Here is a 12,889-nt window from a genome sequence, read left to right on the forward strand (position 1 = left end):
ATTTTTTGACTGTCCTACCTGCAGTGGAGGAGCCATAAATTTTAAAGAGTCTGGACAAAAATTTTACACCCTATTTTTAATAATTTTACACTCTATTTCTACTAATTTTACTCTTGATTTTGTCTAAAAATTTTGCCATTGATTTTGTCTAAATATTTCACACCCTATTTGTACTAATTTTGTCCAAAAATTATTAATTTTGTCCCTAGTGTTGGTGTTGTCTAAAAATCAACTATTAAATTGGGACTATATAACAAAAGGAGGAGTTGAACTCGGACGCGTACCCGGACTCGCTGGGCTATAGATCTGATCTGCCTATGCTTACCTAATTTTTTGATTGACTACCGAATTTTTAATTGACCTACTGAAATTTTCGCAAGAGAGAAAACCTTTCCAACACTTTATTAATGAAAAAAAAAAAAAAGAGAGATATTTTTAGTATATTAGGAGAATTTGAGGAGTACCAGATAAAACTCTATGGTGGCAAAACAAATTCTCTTATTATTGCCACTATTTTGGGTTGGGCCTAAATAAAAATTGTAAAAAAATCTTTTTTTTTTCTTCTTCACTTTTAGTAGTTTTTAGATGACTGCTAGAAAGACCCCCAAACTCCTATTATTAAAAATATTTTCCTTGCAATAGCTCCTTTTCAATAGCTTTATTTGTATCCAAGTTACTATGTGTTTTGGGAATCTGCAATAGCTTCAAAATACAATATTAAAAGAAATTAGATTATGAGCAATACCTTCAAAATATAATATTAGAAAATTAGAAACTACTATAATATTGAAGCGTCGAAGAGGATGCATGCACGATATCAACAATAATCTCGTAATGTCTCTATTTAGTACACGTGAATGATTGCCTCAAAATACCTGGTACTAAACTCATGACTATTGTAAAAGAATTTAGAGTTAGTTTAGAGGAGGTGCAATATATAATATATAAAGCGTTTATTTTTTTATTGCTGCCATAATAGGTATTGTACACTCCAAACTCAATCCTTTTAATTTAAATAAATTATTATTTGATTAAATTATAATCTAATTAAATATTTTTTTCTCATTAATTGCTCTTTGTGTGATTAATTGCTCTTTGTGTGGTCTTATACAATCTCCTTTATTATGGGTGTTTCGCGGGTCGGTTTGATTCGATTTTGAGAGAATCCGATACCCAAACCGATTAAAATTAAATGATTTAGATTGGATTTACAAATTTTTGCGATAAAGTCCAAACCGAACCGATCCGAGAAACAACGGATTGGTTTGGATTGGATTGATCGGTAGATAAAAAATGCAATAATATTTTTTAAAAATAAACAAAAATTAATTTTTCATATTATAAAAAATATAATATTAATAGTGTTCAATTTAAATATTATACTAGAAATTTTTCTCTAATAGATTCAAAATTATCTAACAAGAAAAATATCTAAGATTAACACTTTTGAATCTATAACTAGTCACTTGAATTAATATGATAATGAATGTGTTTCAAAACTTTATGTTAATTTATCATATTACACTATCAATTTTCTAATAACAAATTAAAATAACATAACTTGTCCACACACAACATTTTATTTTTTTTTTATTGAAGTTGAATGCTTCGTAATAATTTTCAAGATAATTAATTATGATTGGTTTGGGTTGGGCTTGCGGGTAAAAAATTGAAAATCTGATGTCCGAACCGATTGTCATTGGATATCATTGGTTCGGTTTTTGCCCGAACAGAAAAAATATCTAACCCAAACACTCTGGTTTGGTTCGGATTCTGATTTGGTTCGGATTTACCCGAACCAATGAACACCCCTGCCCTTTATTGAAAAAATATTAATATTAGGCTTAATTCATTCTGGGTCTTTTAACTTTTTTTATTGTCTTTTATTTAATAAACAATGCACTTAAGTCTCTCAAAAATATTTTTCGTTAGTTAATTTGATACTTTCCATAGGTAAGGTGAAAAATATTGTTGAGTCTTTACCATAAATTTCATTAATATTTTTAATATTAATCATTTGATTATTGTGAAAATGAGTGATGTACTTACAATGTAAAAAAGTTTTCCATTGTCAATCAATCACAATCATATATCCCAACAAATCATATTGTTATGCTTAAATTACTGAGATGACATCAGTTTATTACATTTTTATTGGATGTTTTATACTGTCAGTCTATGTCCATTAAACTCTTGATTATTTTTACTAAGTTTCACATCTTTAGATCTTGATGCTATCAACACCTAATAATCTGTTAAGAGTCTCACATCGAACAATATATAGCTGAACATATGCTTATAAATGGGGGCAATCTTCATGCTATTAGCCGATTTTATAGAAATGAGTTAAATCCAACGACATTTCTTAACATAATCTTCATGTATCTTATATTTTTCCTCTTTTCTTCTTCATCATCTTCATGAACATCTTCATCATTTTTATCAAAATTTCAAAAAATTCAGAAAAAACTAGAATTACTTTAGTAATTACTAGTACTGATTATGCTATAAACATATGGTAATATGAAGTGCATATCATGATTTGCATGAATAATCCAATTGCCAAACCATGTGAATACTCGTCACGGGCCATTCTTGTCTGATGATTTATGGTATTGTTCTGCGAATCAAACGCATCATGTAACATATGCATTAATTTCAATAAGAAATTGTACATATCAGGTGTTCTAAAATTTGTCAATATATACATGTACTTAGAGAAAGATCGGAAGGGGAATCAAGAATAAAACAAGTAAATGTGAGAGATAAAAATTCATATGTCTATTTTGATGGATCCTCACTAGTGGTCGTGAGTCTGCTATTGATCGATTATCTATTGTAGTGCAAAAATGTTGCCTGTCGAAACTAGATTAGTTAATGACATTGTAATGCTATCATTTTTAAAGGAGGAAGCTTTAATTTTGATTAGGGGTGGCAAAATGGACCCATCTCATTGGGCATGTCCGTTTTGCCCACACTTTAGTGCGGGGCGGACCAAAGGTTTAGGCCCTCACCCTATAATGTGTCTGCTCTGCCCTGTCCCGTTTTTACGCGGGCTTTTGCGGGCATGTGCATTTACATAAATTTTTGTGTTTTTAGGCTTAAAAGATGCAGTGCCCGCGGGCTTTCCCCGCCCTCACTTTATTGCGGGACGGGGCTAGGTTTTAGGCCCGCGTCCTTAACTATGTCAGTCCCGTCCTGTTTTTTGCGGGCTTTTGCGGGGCGGGCATGCCCGTTTGCCACCCCTAATTTTGATGATTGTATGTCGGCAATTATCTATAGATCGTGGTGTTGGTTGGGTCTGATATGTAAAACCGCTGATGGTTGTAATTTCTCGACTTGGAATACTCTACCCAATGGCGAAGCCAGAAAAATGTATAGCCTCGGCAAAAAATTTAATGACCGGAAATCTACCAAAAAATTTAATGACCAAAAATTTAACAAAAGAAAATCTAGGCAACTACACAGCTTCATTCTTCGGAAATAAACTACTTACAACTATACATTTGTGTCAGTATGGGCAGTCTCCACAACTGCGAATCCAAGGATCTAAACAAGCAGACTGAAATTTATGTCCACATTGTAAATGGATTAGTTTATCTCCCTCAATGAAAGATTCCAAGCATATCCCACAATCTTGCAGTATCCTGGATTTTGATTTTGTATTGATGCTGATAAAAACTTCAAGGTGGAAACAGGCAAGGGCCTCCTGAGTGAGACCCGATGTCTTTGTAGATGTTTCTTGCAAGAGCTGGAACCTTGCCATTTGAGAATTCAAGTCAGTAACTAAAGAATCCTCAGTTACAACTTCACTTGATAACTCACTTTCTTGATCCTCCTCATCAATTGGATCTCTATTATTTTACCTGAGAAAACCAACCCTGAAAAATAATGTAAAAATTCAAACTTCATCAAAGGCAATGGCAGGCCTTCAAGAACAAACAACCAAAAAATTATACAGAAGAAAATTTAATGTCAAATGCGCAGTGGCATTCTTTCTAACAATCGACTTATAAAAAAGGACCCAAATATTTTATTTAAAGGAGAAAATTGCAATTATGCAAATTTGAATAGAATTAAACTATTTAACGCTTAAAATTTCGAGGAGCAAAATGCTAATTTACTCTACTTTATATAACATAACTCATAAATCAATAAAAAATGAAGATGACCTTTGTTGCTAATCTTAGAGACAAATTTACTATACAATCATGTCACAAATAAATTGATTTCACATACTAGCATTTCAAACTCACAATTTAACCTCAAATACCCAACCTTACATTTGATATAGTAGCAGACTATTAGTTCTACAAACATAGTAATATTATTATTTATAGCATGCATTTTCAAGAAAATGAAGAGAAACAAATTGAAAATCAAACATGTTTCTATCTACAGGCTCTCCTCTCAACCTCTGAAGGAGTCTTTCTCGCGCAAATCTCACACCTACAGGTAATCCGTTACCACCACTCGAATTTGGAATACCTCTTACACTTTCTCTAGAATCAAAGTTATCATGAAACAAAGACCGTCGATAACTCGCATCAAATCTATCAGAAGCACGCTTCTAACAAACACCAAATTGAGTCGATCAAATTTCACAGTATCAAAAATAACCAAAACAAAACCCTAATCCACCGTATCAATTTAGAAAAACAAAAGAACACGACTCATGCATTTCATCGAACACTTGATGTGCATAGCATGAAACAATAAACTCAACAATAATTTTTCACCGATTCATAAACCACAAGTCCACAACCTACAACAACAATGAATAACATCACAACAATGATTTCACATCAAAAATCGAGCTCAAAAGTGAAAGAAAAGGAATAAGAAGAGAACTCGCGACAATTTGACATCTAAACACGACCACTATTTCGCAACTGTAGCGGTAAAAATGTGACTCGACGCGTTTTCACGCGTTCGAAGTACAACAGAGTCGCCACCGAACTTTACTTATTCCAAGAAGGAAAGGGAAAATATCGATAAAACCCAAAAAGAGAAAAGGAATGGATAAGATGGTCATCGCAACCAAATTAGGGTTCGGGAGTCGGTTAAGCAAGGGGAAGGTATTAGCACCCCTCACCTCCATCGTACTCGATGGGACCCATTTAGTTATTCTTGTGATTTATTGTTAGCTTATTATCTATTTGCGTTATTTATTAGGTTGGAAAGAAGAAAGAAACAAAATAAGATTTTTTATTATTGTGCTCGCCAAGACGTTTGTATCTTGTGCCTACGTATTCCCTAGTGCAATGGGAAAGTCAGAGCAATCGTAGTTCGGGCTAAAACGCCGAATTTGTTTTGTTGATTGATTTTAGCGAGAGGTACTCGATCTCTTTCAAATGGAAATACTACGCGCACATGGATATGATATCACTACAAGAATGGATAACTAAATCAAGATAAGACGTGATTTTGGCCATCATCGCATTCGAGTGGAAGATGTTAGATCTTCACATGTGGAAGTATGTTCGTATTGAAATTGAATAAGTGTCTCGTTTTATGAAAAAGAGAGTTTTAAAATGTAAAAGGGTGTGAATGAATTGAAAGTTTGTTTGTTAAGAGAAATCAAACATTTAAACAAAAGCTTAACGGCCATCGCCCAAATGTTTGAAAGAGAAAATTGTACAAGTACGTACAACCTCCTCGTAGGTGATGAAGATGATTTGATGAGTTGAAAGACATTTAATTGGATCCAAGTATTTAAACAAAAGCTTAACGGCCATCGTTTAAGATACTTGAAAGAGGAACTCGCTAAAACAAGTTTTTTATGAAGTCTTTAATGGAGTCTAAACATCCAAACAAAGGCTTAACGGCCATCGCTTAAATGCTTAAAGAACAAATTGTACAAGTACGTACAAACTCTTCTTTCCATTATAGATAAAATGATTTGATTAAATGAAAGTGTTTTTTTTGTAAAGAAAATGGTGAATTAAATCGAGTTTTATGGAGCGTTTAATGGAATCAAAGTATTCGAATAAAAGCTTAACGACCATCACCCAAATACTTTTAGGACAAATCGTACAAGTACGTACGAACTCTCCTTTTCCATTAGAACTCAAAACTCGATTCGATTGCAAAGAACTTTGTTTTTTTGTATCATTTTAAATATTTTGGATAAATCTTAAATATACATTTAAATAAGATATTTTTAATTATTTAATAAACCTAGTAAATAAAATAAACAATAAATATTTTTATGATTTTATACTATAAATCAAACACCAAAATAAAACAAAGTTGAAAATAGTTAAGTAAAATAGATTAACAAAAATAAATGAGGGTGTGTGAATAAAAGGAGATGGGCCTGTTCAAATTCGTCCAAGAAAGGCCCAATACATGAAGACAAAGAATAAGATCAATAAAAGAAAATAAAAAAAGAAAAAAGTGTTGGGCCGGGTCGAGGAAATCCGGTTTGTCCTTCAAACAAAATGGGTTAGAAAAAAAAACCTAGGGACCACACTCGGCCCCCTTCATGTCCACGCAGAAGAAAATAAAAAAGAAAAAAACAGATCTTCTTCTCTCAGATCTCACTCTCTCGCGCCATTGAAAGAGCTTTTGAGCTCAGACAAAATCAGATAACAAACAACCAAATGCCCTCAACCCCAATTAATCCCAACACCCTAATTTTAATCATATGGTTTACAGTTACATGTTGATATTACAAGCTTAGTAAGATGAAAAGGTAAACAAACAAAAAATTGAGCAAAGCTACAACAATCAACGGTACCAGAGGATCCACTGAGCTTTGACTCTTCAACAACGACCTTCTCTTGGTAAATCCCAGATCCCTTGCTTTACGTATTCCACTTCTTCTCCTTCTTTCTCTTGTGTATTGCTACCGCGTTTGAGAGCTGAGTGTTTTGTGTTTGTGTGCGAACGGGTTTGTTGTACAAATTTGTGAGGTTTGTTTCAGGGCTGTGAATATCACGGTTTTGGTTTGAATGATAGTAAGGTTGTATGAGTTTGTGTGGTAGAAATTTTTGGATTTGAGTTGAAGGTTTATGAGTGAAGATGTTGTGAGAAGGGTGAGTGTGAATTTTGAGTGTATTTTATGGAGTGTTGGTATGAGGTTTCGCTGCTGTATGTTTAAGAGGGTGGGAGGTGTGTTATGGTTGATGTTGTTTGTAGTATGAAGGGAGTTTTGCGATTCAGATTGAGGTGAGGTTGAAGTTTGTGTGTATTGATGGTGAAAGATTACTGAGTGTTTATTGGAGTGAAGTTTGTGAGGTCCAAGGACTTGGAGAGATTTTGAGGTACTATTAAGGCAAAGGTTTTTTATTTTCGTTCCTCCGTTTGATATGGTGCTGCTGAGCTTTTTATAGAGGGATTAGAGTGGGTTTTGGGGGGAAAAATCAAGAGGTTTTTGAACATTTTTGTCAACTGATTTTGTGCTTTTGATGCAGGTTTTGTGTGATGCAGGTTTTGTGTGATGCCCCTTTTGTGTAATCTTTGGCTTGTTATGTATGGCTTGTAGCAGCAGGTTTTGGACAGCAATGAGGTGCAGCAATTTTGGACCATTGCTTGTTTTGAGATAGCAGGGATTTGTGCAGAGTTTGGAGCAGCATAGCAGAGGCGTGGGATAGAGAAAGATGAAGGAGAACCCTTTTTTGTTTGACTATTTTTTTTGTGTGAATTGGGCCTTTTCTGTTTTTATGGACCCTTAAAGCATCCTTTGGCCTTTTCTTTTTTTCTTTGACATAAGTGACAATAGAACAAAAATAATAATAATAACAATAATGAAAACTGATAATAATAATAATAATAACAAAAAAATATGTTAATAATAATAATAAATAAAAATGAAATAAAAATTAACCTTATTTAAATCATAGACTAAAAAATAAAAAAAGTATCTAAACTATCTAAGCTATTTTTGTTGACTTTAATAAAAAAGTCGATTTTCAAGTTATGCAAAAAAAAATGCGATGAATGAATGCACACTAAATATGAATGCGATACTATCAAATGAACGAAATATGTAGGTCAAAAATTGGGGTGCGACAGATGCCCCTATTTAAGTTTCTTCTATCGGAGATGTGAAGAGGCTTAAATACAAAGTACACAATTTTTGTCCTTCATATGCAAATGGAATGCAATGCATGGACTCTTTTTTATTTTGAATGAAATATGATATGAGGCGGACTCGATTATCTGTGGGGAATAAAATTTGAAACAATGCAATCAATAAAGGTAATCAGGGTAAAACCTGTCCTTTTTAGTTGATATTAGTTAGTATATGTTAGGTTGAAGCCTTGAAGGTCAACGAAAATACGCAAGGAATGTTGAATTTAATTAGTTGAAACATTAAACCATACTCTTAAATTGTAAGAGTGGAGTCAACGAACAAGTTAATAAATTAATAGGTGTGTTAGATGGTTTATGGAGTAGTAGCTTGTTCACCTGTACCACACCAAACATTGTTGCACAGTGGGTAGACGTCAAAATTCAGCAACTAGCTAGTGCCAATAATAAGGACTAATAGCACTCACATTGGTGTCACCCAATTTGATAGTATAAATGGATTATACTCGATAAAATATATTATTTTATATTTTTCAATTGGTTAAACCACCCAACTATATTTTTTAAATATTCATACCACTCATATTAATAATTAGTTTAAATAGATTAATTCAAACAATTTATATAAATATATTTAAAGAATTTAAGTTGTATGGCCGGAGGGAGTAGGTTTGTTATTAGATAAAGAAATAAATTCAATTACGCATTCCTCTTTTTTACGGGTGGAAATAGGTTAGGTTAGGCTAGGCTATAGAAGGCCCGAGTCTGACCTATGATAAAAGTCTGACCTATTGTCTACTATAGGCTTTTTTTGTCGGTCGGGCATGGCCTTTTTAAAAGTCTGGTCTACTCTGAAAGCCTATTTAAAAGTAAGTTTTTCATTAAGGTTTTCAATTAATTCATATTAGTTAAGAAGCCTTATAGGTTGGTCTATATATGTATATATAGGCCAACCTATTTATCATTTTTTAATACCAAATCCACACCCTATTCTTTCCCCATATCAAAACCCACCAAAAATCTTTTGCCACATGTGTCTCAAAGACCTCTGATTTCAGCGATGGGCACAACATCAACAAATATGTCACCGTTTATGGACAAGCAGATAATGGATCTGAATCTCTCTCATGGATCTCCTGCTCCTTCCACCAATGATTTCATCGACCTACTCAAGCTCCCTCGTCACCACCAACAACAAGTACTTGAAGATGATGGTGATGAACAACAACACAAAGAAATTGATTTATCATTCACTCATAATAACGAAATCGAAAGTGACGATATTGTTCCTAGCTACGATTTTCAACCGAGTAGTTCGCTCCTTACCCAAAAAACCCAAACCTCATCCCGCCGAACATGTCATCACCAGAGGCAATATCCTCTTCCCTCAGATTCTTCAACTCATCACTCGCTAACCGAGTTCTCGCAACTCGGAACCAGGAAGATTTGGCTGCTGATTTGGAAGATGGAGATCTACATGTAGATGAGGAAGCTACTGAGCATGAGGTTCAAGGAAGGAAAAAAATCTTCTCAGAAAGTTATAACCACTGCTATGGTTGATTTGTGGTTGAAATCAATTAAAGAAAATGGGAGCTTAAATGCGGTTCGTTCCTTGATGAAGGCTTTTAGGGCTACGTGCCATTATGGTGATGATGAGGAGAATGAGTCTATGGAAAAGCTTAGTGTAATGTCTAGTGATGTGTTCAACAAAATAATGTTTACCATACTTAATGAAATGGATGGAATACTAAGAAAGTTGTTGAAGATTCCTGTTATCGGTGGAAGAAAACAGATGGTAACATATTTAATGACCACAAAACATTGGAGGATTTATGGCCATATAGTGAAGTCTTACCTTGGAAATGCTTTCCATATTTTGAACCAAATGAATGAGTAGCACATGATATCATTTACTTTACATCGGCTTAAATATTCTTCAGTGTTATTGGCTGCTTTTCCTTCGCTCCTAAGGAAATACATTAAGGTGTCTCTTCATTTCTGGGGTACTGGTGGAGGTGCCCTTCCGGTTGTTTCGTGCTTATTTATGCGAGAGTTATGCATTTGTATTGGATCTGGCTGCATATATGAATGCTTCAAAGGAAATTATAAAGCCTATGTTTCGAATTGCCATTTTGTAAATGCTGTGAAACTTAAACACATTTGTTTTCTTAGCAACTGTGTCATTGAACTTCTCGGTGTGGATCTTCCAAATGCATATCAACGTGCCTTCATTTTTATCCGACAGCTGACCATGATTTTGAGGGACGACTTAATACAAAAATTAAGGAAGCTTTTCGCAAGGTTTATGAATGGAAGTTCACTAACTGTCTTGAACTTTGGACCGATGCTATCCGTGCTTACGGTTCACAATCTGACTTTAAGCAACTTGCATATCAGTTAACCCAAATAATTTTTGGGGTAGCCTGTCTAGTTCCCATAACTAGATATATTTCCCTTAGGTTGAGATGTATCTTGATGCTAAACCAGCTTGTTGCTTGCACTCAATCATTTGTACTAGTATCTACAGCCTTTTGGATATGCTCGAGATGAAAAAGTTGAGTCGACCCCCTACAGGAGGTGTTGGCAAAGCTGTTGATTTACGCAACATATTGAAGGTTAGCAAGCCGATTCTAAAGACACGAGCATTTCAAGAGGCTTGTGTTTTTTCTGTGGTTGAAGAACTTGCGGAACACCTAGCACTGTGGAGTTATTCTGTTGCGTTCATGGAGTTACCCTTTATTCCAATTGTGAGGTTGCGTCGCTTTTGCAAATTGACCAAAGTTGAGAGGTTTCGAAGAGAAATGAGACAACTTCAAAAGAATAGGATAATGGAGGATGCGGTGAAACTTTATGAGCATGTGATGGATAGTTCATATAAGCCGTCGGTTTCGGATTGTGTTATACTTTTAAAGAGCATCTCAGGAAGTGATAAGTCGGATAACATCACGTACTGTCAAATTATTTTCGGTCTTTGCGAGACGAGGAGGTTCGAAGAAGCGCATAAGGTAATCGAGGAGATGCAAGATTGCGATTGCAGGCCTGATATTAATACTTGGACCGTCTTGATCCAAGGGTACTGTGATAGGAAGCTAATCCTACCAAGACTATCAATTTAGGGTTCAACAATAAAAAGAGAAAGACATTAAAAATAAGCTAAGAAAATAGAGATAAAAATATAAAAATAACATTGATTTCTTTGATACCCTTAATTGTGTCAAAGACACTACATATATAGTACTCATAGTGACACTAAACTAGAAGGCCCAAATGAAAAGTCCAATTCAACAAAACATTTAAATCAAATAACAACTAACATGATTATATTACTAATTAAAATATCTAATTGCACCTCCTATCATTGCCGTCGGGTTCACTTGAACCTTGTCCTCAAGGTTCGGTCATAAAAGTTAGACTCTTGAATAAATTTCTTGAACTCCACTATTTGAAAGAGTACCATTCTAATTGCTTTAGACAAAATCCAAATTCTCACCAAAGTTCCAGTGTACTTTAAAATCCATAGTAGAATCAACAAGATAAATGTCAAGAGGTTGTCTTCCATTATTATTTCCAGCACTTACAGCACTGTGATTTCTTCTACTAAATAAATGCTAGGATCCAAGTGTATTCCCTTAATTATAATTGGTTTTCCATCTTTCATTGCCTTTATCAAGTCACCACCCAAACCTTTACGAGCAATCATGTATTCTCTACAAAACTCAGTTATTAACTCTTTTGATGAATTGAAGTCTTGGGCCCATACAGGAGTTGAAGCCAATGGTGCATCCGTTGAAGTACACAATAATTCGTAAACCATATCTGTCTGTAATACATTTGGCAAATTTAGCCGTTGTGCAAGCTTTGTGGCAATTGTAGACTTCCCAACACAAGCAGTTCCACTGACAAGGATTACCAGGGGAACTCTTTGATGGTGAAATCTTGTAACCATCTTATAACGATTTATGCACTCTTTTCCATATCCTCGCCGCCCCATAAGATTAAACATGCTGGCTTCCAAATCAGACTGAGAGACATCTACAAGGTTGTTGTCTATGAGCAACTTCTTCAATTCGAGAGCAATTTGATAGCTACATGATTTGGAATCTTGGTTACAGTTAGCATTCTACTGAGCAAAAATCTGGAAAGAACATAGTAATGATCTGCCTTGTCACCCAACCACACCTTTACCTTAACGAAATCGTATATGGAAAAAGCGTTGCGAGAAGAGAATCTAACAGAGGGAAAGGAAGGAAATTGTTTATCATCACTGTCTTCACCACTGACGGGGCTCGATACATCGATGGCTTTCCCTTTCTCCTTTTTACCTTTCATCACACTCACTACCTTTATAAATTCAAATGAATTTATCAAAGTTGCAAGGCTTAATGCATTAATCATGGTAAATATACAAATGAGAATTCCTCTAAGACTTGCTGCAAGTGCAGGACTGTGTAACACTACCATTGTGTTGTCTACCTTTTGAAGTTGCTTTGATCTTTTGTGGATTACAATCATGTTGACCGAAGCCTTAAGATTATAAACAACATCTTTGAAGAAATACTTGGTTTTAATAATCTTAAGGTTATACATGGGGGTTATGAATAAATGGCTAGAATCACATTTTCTGCCCCACCTATTTATAATTGTCCTTATCATTCCATCACCTCTTAAGTTATCACTATCAGGAAAAATATGAGAACATAAAGTTTCATAGCTCTTCAACATTTCAACATCAGATTCAACATCATCTTCATCATTGCTCAATTCAAACTTCAACATTTTGTGGATCCTATTTCTAAAGATGTTTGGCTCATCAAGGCTGAACACAGAATTGAGAATAACACTCTCAAAGAGC

The 12,889-nt window shown here is 34.5% G+C and overlaps 2 pseudogenes; one reads left to right on the top strand and one right to left on the bottom strand.

The window, feature by feature from the left end:
• Positions 1 to 3,460: 3,460 nt before the first annotated feature.
• Positions 3,461 to 8,433, bottom strand: LOC131625465 (probable E3 ubiquitin-protein ligase RHY1A; annotated as a pseudogene).
• A 960-nt stretch (positions 8,434 to 9,393) lies between these two features.
• Positions 9,394 to 11,153, top strand: LOC131625466 (nucleolar complex-associated protein 2-like; annotated as a pseudogene).
• Positions 11,154 to 12,889: the final 1,736 nt, after the last annotated feature.

This window comes from Vicia villosa, unplaced genomic scaffold (genome assembly GCF_029867415.1).
Source record: "Vicia villosa cultivar HV-30 ecotype Madison, WI unplaced genomic scaffold, Vvil1.0 ctg.000218F_1_1, whole genome shotgun sequence".
Lineage (NCBI taxonomy): Eukaryota > Viridiplantae > Streptophyta > Magnoliopsida > Fabales > Fabaceae > Vicia > Vicia villosa.